The sequence below is a fragment of the Zonotrichia leucophrys genome, chromosome Z, assembly GCF_028769735.1.
Source record: "Zonotrichia leucophrys gambelii isolate GWCS_2022_RI chromosome Z, RI_Zleu_2.0, whole genome shotgun sequence".
Classification (NCBI taxonomy): domain Eukaryota; kingdom Metazoa; phylum Chordata; class Aves; order Passeriformes; family Passerellidae; genus Zonotrichia; species Zonotrichia leucophrys.
In genome coordinates this window covers 72,269,834-72,275,805 of record NC_088200.1, presented here as the reverse complement: position 1 = coordinate 72,275,805, position 5,972 = coordinate 72,269,834, and positions in this window count along the sequence as shown.

Here is a 5,972-nt window from a genome sequence, read left to right as displayed (position 1 = left end):
TGTTGGTGTGCTCAGGCTGTGGCCACAAAAGGAGACTTGGATGGACTGAATCTCCGTAAACAAGAAATGCACAGCTTTGTGACCAGGGTTGTGCTGAGCATCACCCATCACCTGTTCCAAACCTCTATTCCAAATTAAAAGGACCTACAAAACCTCAAATACTGCCTTTCCCTCAAGTTGTAGGAGTAGTAGTAGCCACCAAATTTGCTATGAAAGCCCAACACATGGGTGTGAAATGCATCCTCTTTGGTAAGGTGGGAGGTGGAGACACAGCATGGTGAACTATTCACATATTACCTAGATGTGTCTGCAGATGTGCAGGTAAATTGGGAGCTTTGGCACACCCAGGACAGTGCCTAAAGTGATCTTTTATCCAGCAGAACTGTGCTGCTTCCAAGAGGAAAGGCCCTATGGGAGATGGTCTGGGAGCTGATCTCTCTCCCACCTGTTGCTGAACCTGAGGTTGTTGCGAGCAGAAGGCTCTGCCCTGGAGGGCAGAGGGGAATCCTCTGTTTTGAGAGAGGATTTGTGTGCCTGGAGTCTACTGAGGAAATAGCAGAGCACAGATTCATCCCAAAGATGGGAACAGAAGAGCTTTGGCCAATCAGCTCCAGGTGCTGTCAGTGGCAGATGAAGAAAGGGATTGCAAGGTTGCACACTCAAGGAAAGAGGTTGGACAAATGGGGCCAAGAACACAAAAAGCAGCCAGCCTAAGACAATAAAGTGGAAAAGTGACACATCTTCAGGCAACCAGTGACTGGGCAAAGCAAAATAGTACCCAAAACACTCACAGCAGACTAACTCCCCTAAGAGAGATAACCAGATTCCAAATTCAGTGGAGCAAAGCCCTGTGCATTAATATTTCTGGGGTAAAGGTCTATTTTTGTGTCAGCACACAAATCAGCCTTTCATTTCCTAGGCTGTTAACTGGAACCACAGCAGCTGCTTTGTGATAACGCAGTGCCAGGCACCACAGGACAGCAGGTATGAAACACAGCCCTCGGTGTGTCCTGTGGCAGCTGGCACATCTGCTCAGTGCCTTCTAGATCAGATCATAGAGGGGAAGTAAAGGAAGGAGAAGTCTCAGAAAGGAAAAAAAGGGAAAAAGTAGAAAATGCATATTAGTGGAACGTACTTCCAAATAAAAGTACCAGACCTGTCATATGTCTGTACAGGTCTTTGACTTCAAAGCAAATGTAACTCTTTTCCTAAAAACAATTATAATAGATAAATAAGATGAAGGGCTTCTACTTCCTAAGCCCCTTAATTTCCTTGTACACTGGCTACAGACAGGGTGATTCTATCTTGTTCTGCTATTTTGATCATTGGTGCTTTGAAGCAAAAATAGAAACACCAATGTCTTAAAAGACACTCCTTTCTTAATGGCTGATTTGTGCAAGAGGCACTTTCATGTTACCAAAGTGTGATAAGCAATAACAAGATTAATTTTAAAAGCTGACCTTTGTCCTTGCTCAAAATTTTGTCCTTGAGGTTTGTTTTGGTGTCCCCTCCTCTTGGCATGACTTTATCCTTACCTCATTGTAAGGTAAGGATAAAGCACATTTTAGCTAAGGTTGTGCTCTGAAAATAGGATAATTTTTGGTTTTCCTCTCAGGTATTGTGAAGTAGCCTGTGTTGTGGCTGTGGACATGAAATGGAATGAAGGGTGGTGCTGCAGGGTGCTGTGCTAGGTACACATTGGTTAGGGCCAACAGTGGAACTGTATTTGATAAGATCAGGTACTTTACCTAATGATATCCACCCAGTGCAGTGTACATCAAATCACACAGATATGTATCATTCCACAGCATCCTTGATCTAGCCAACAATTGCTATTGATGTTATTTAGGATATTATAATTCTCTTGACAGACAAGCTGACTAAAGGAAATGAACACACATAAAGCTGTAGCCAATGTAGTTGAATGGAGTTCTTGCTTTTCCATTGAAACAAATTGCACTGCTTTTTTTTTTCTATTACTATTACTATTATAATTGGATAGTTACTCTTACCTAAGTAGCATAGGAGGATACTTACGGCTCACATCTGAGAAGGGAGACGCTGATCATATTTTGCCCTGGTGTAGGAAAGAAATTCCACTGTCACCTGACCAGAAGGGACTTGGGTAGAAATGTTTCAGTTACTTATATATGCTGCACAAAAATTCTCACTTACTTCTGTTTTGTCGTGTTATTTCCCTAGTTGTCTTCCTCCTGTAGAGAAATACTTGATGCTAAATGGAGAATATTTGTGTGAATTGAAGGAGCTCTCTCTGCTGACACCCAGAACATCCTGGCAGGCAATCTAAAAAAAAACAGAATGAAAGATTCCAGTCAGTGAGAAACCCAGGCTGAGAAGTCTCAGCAGAGATTATTAGCGATTGCCTTGCTGCCTCACTGCCCAGCTGCCATAGTGATCAGGAGAAATGAAAAGCCCAGGAAATGGAGCACAGGCTTTACTGTCTTCTTCCCTTTCCCTCACTCTCTTTCATTTTTTTTCTTTTCTGGCACCATACCATCTTAATTTGCTGTCTGTACAGAGGATTCCTGTGTGCAAATGGTCCTGGATATAGTGATATGAAGAGTTTCATGTAAAGGAGCTTATGGGCACTATCCATACTTAATTGCAGTACGTGCATTTGAATTTTAAAGACAGGCTCTTCAGAATCCCAGTAAGCTTTTTACTGGTGCATTTAGAGACCAGAGAAAGAAAACAAGCTGTGTTTGAAAATATTAATTACTCAGCATTGAAAATTACAGAATTCACAAGATCAGTTATAGAATCTCTAATCTGACCCTTCACCTTTTGCTATTGTAGCCATTGTCATTATAGCAGGTTTTACTTCTAGATCATGGACTAGTCACAGACTTATATCTTGCCTAAGTCTAACCTTAAATCTTGCAAGCAAAAAATTTACCAGAATGAATTAAAAATATTAACTAAAAATATTAACTAAGTACTTGAGTCTCCATGTTACATCCATTATTAGGTGGAATGAAAAAAGGTTAACAAAACCTTTTTTCAGGTTCAGCTAAATGGAATTAAAACCTCTAAAATTTTAAATAAGGCTGGCCCTTATTTAAGAGATTTGAAGCAGTTTTAAAATAGTTATAATTTGATACAATTTTCCTGAGAGTCTTTGTGGACTTAAAACCTTGTACAAGTGGTACTCAGACTTTCCTAGACAGGCTGTTTCTCTTGTGCCAGCATCTGACCTTTAGTTCCAGAAGTGCTCACCTAAAATTTAAAATTTGCAATGAGAGAGAGTAGAGAAACTGCTAAGACTCTGGCTTCTCACACAGACGCAGAATAGGTTAGTGCAAAGAACTCAGGGACCATACAAAACAACTTTACTACATTTTGCAAGAGAAAGTAAAAGTTATACAGCAGTCCCTGGGGGATAATTCTTCCGGACTCTCAGTTTAGAAATCTTCTGGTTTGCCTTTTCACCTCATTCTCTTTTTTTTGGCAAAAACTACAGTGTTCCAGGCTGTTCTTCTATGTTGCAAGACAGAGCAAGAAACTGAGAGCCAATGTATTTTAACAGATATTTTGAAGAGCTACTAGACTCTGTGTCTAAATTAAAATGTTTGTCCCTTTCTTTGAAATACTCTGTGGTCTGCAAGAGTCAGAATGCTGGAGCAAGACGGGAAGGAGGTTGAATCACCAGAGCATATGCCACTAAACTGGCCAAGGTATATCCAGTTTTCTGAGTGTCACCAGGCACTCAGAAAACTGGGTATTTCCTGCAGAAATACTGCAGTATTTCTGCAGTTCCATCATCATTAAACACATTTCTGTGCTGGCTCACTGAGGTGCTCTTTTAGCTATGAACAGCCTTTTCTAATGGTTTGATTGGAGAAGCTGAAGAAGCAGAGAAAAAGGGTGTGTGTGGTGGTGAGGGGGTGCCCAATAGTCTCTAAAGTGAACTGGACTACAGTGAGTGTGTTTCTGTCATCTTCAGATGTCTGCAGCTTGGGTGGAAGGGATTACAGGAACAGAATTTAATAATTCATCTGCAAGATGAATTAGCTGCTGTTAAGAGCCTGAAAAGTCTGGTTGTGGTTGTATATAGAAGACTTTATAGATGAAGACTTCAGAAATATATGAAGAAAAGAACCAAAACCAAATGGACAGGCCAGGATGAAAATGAGATTAAAATACTTCAGCCTTTTTAGAGAATACTAATGTACCCTAGACAGCCAAGCAAGCATGAATTCATCCCTGCTGGAGCTTTGTTTCCTCTGACTATTGCTGTCTAAAGTCAAACACAGTGGCCCTGACATATAAGCTCATTATGTCTCCAGTAAACAGCAAAGGACTTTGAACACTCTTTGTCCCCAGTGATCAATATTGAGTCTGAAAGAAAACAAAGAGAAAGCCACCAGCACTCTGTGTATTTGGTTATCCTCAATATTGTATTTATATTCAAAACAGCCATCAGAAATATCTGCTGCTTCTTACATGAACAGAATGTAAGCAGTAAATATAGGGGTTTTTACCCCTATAAATGATTAGCAGGGGAAAAGCATTATTATCAAAGTTAACCTTTGAAGTGAACAGCAGATACTTACAAGGAGAACATATCCATTGTGCAGCTGACAGTACGGGAATAACCAGGCAATTATCAGGTATCTGTATGTGAAAGAATAGTGCTGTCACTACAGAAGTTCTCAGAGTTTGTGGAAGAGGTACTGCCTTTGCAGGTTACTTACATACTGGCACAACAAGTTATGCTAAACATATTATTTATTCCTCCTGCTGGAATGCAGTGGCTTTGGATTTTTTCCTAAGGAGATCAGCCTTACAAAACTTTTTTTCCTGTATCTCTTTTTTTGTTGTTGTTTTTTTTTCTTTTCTGTCTTTTCACAGATTCCTCCTTGTCCCTAGTAAGTGTTGCACACACTTCTCAAATTTCATTGCAACTGGCTGAAGGAGGTAAGCCCCAAACATGTGTTTGCTGCTACTTCAGGCAGTGCCTTGCAGAGCAGAGCTGAGCGTGTCCATCCGGCTGAGCAGAACCTTAGGGCGCCCTGAACAGGAAGCTGTTTGTTTGATTTGTTGGCTGAATAATCAGCACAAGCAGCTCAGAATCAACTGGAGTGTGCATACCCTCGTGCCCTTGCCTTCTGGTAAAAGCATGAGGCAGAAGGAGGAAAGCCAAGGAATTGGGAGGGGACAGGGAACACAAGTTGGAGTGAAGATAATTTGACAGTGATGTGCAGGACACAAAAACACAACTCAGAGGACACCAGGGTTCTCAGTTCAGCTCCCCAAGACCATGAATGTCTGCCCTGCCTGCACATTGAGCAAGTATCTGAACACCAGCTGCCTGCCTTGTCCTGCCTCTGACACTCATGCTTATGAAAAGCAGGAGCTGTACCTGATCTCAGGCAAAGCAAAAGGAAATATTATTCCCATTGCCCTGCACAAATGCTCAGTTCCATCAGAGCTGTTACAGTGGATGGCAGAGGGGAAAGGTGCTTTCACAATGCAAATACTGGGATCTGGATGGTTGGGGTGAACCTTTGCTACCTGGGTAAATTTGCATCCCAAGATTGTTTCTGATCGTAGTTTTAAAGTCCTGTCCTGTTATTGTACAGGCTGAATAATTTCATAAGTAACTATTTCTTCTGAGCGTTTGAGGTTGCAGTTAGGTTACTGCAGGAGCAGTTGAGTCATCAAATGTTCATCTCTGCTTTCCAAAGCCCTCCCAGCTTTCCAGTCCCATTTGGTGTGGGGAGCAGCAGGGACAAAGTGACCCAACTAAAACATAAGTCACCAGAAGAAAAAGTTTATTTTTCAGCTACATCAGCGTCCCTTGTGCTCGTGCACAGCAGGAGACAGCACTATCATAAGAATGGATGAGGAGTCAAGAATGAGAGGTTTCCACTGTCATTCTGTGCCACTGCCCCAAAATCACTTGAGACTCTTCCCCCTCAGTCTTTTTGGTCTAACAGAACCTGTTTTAA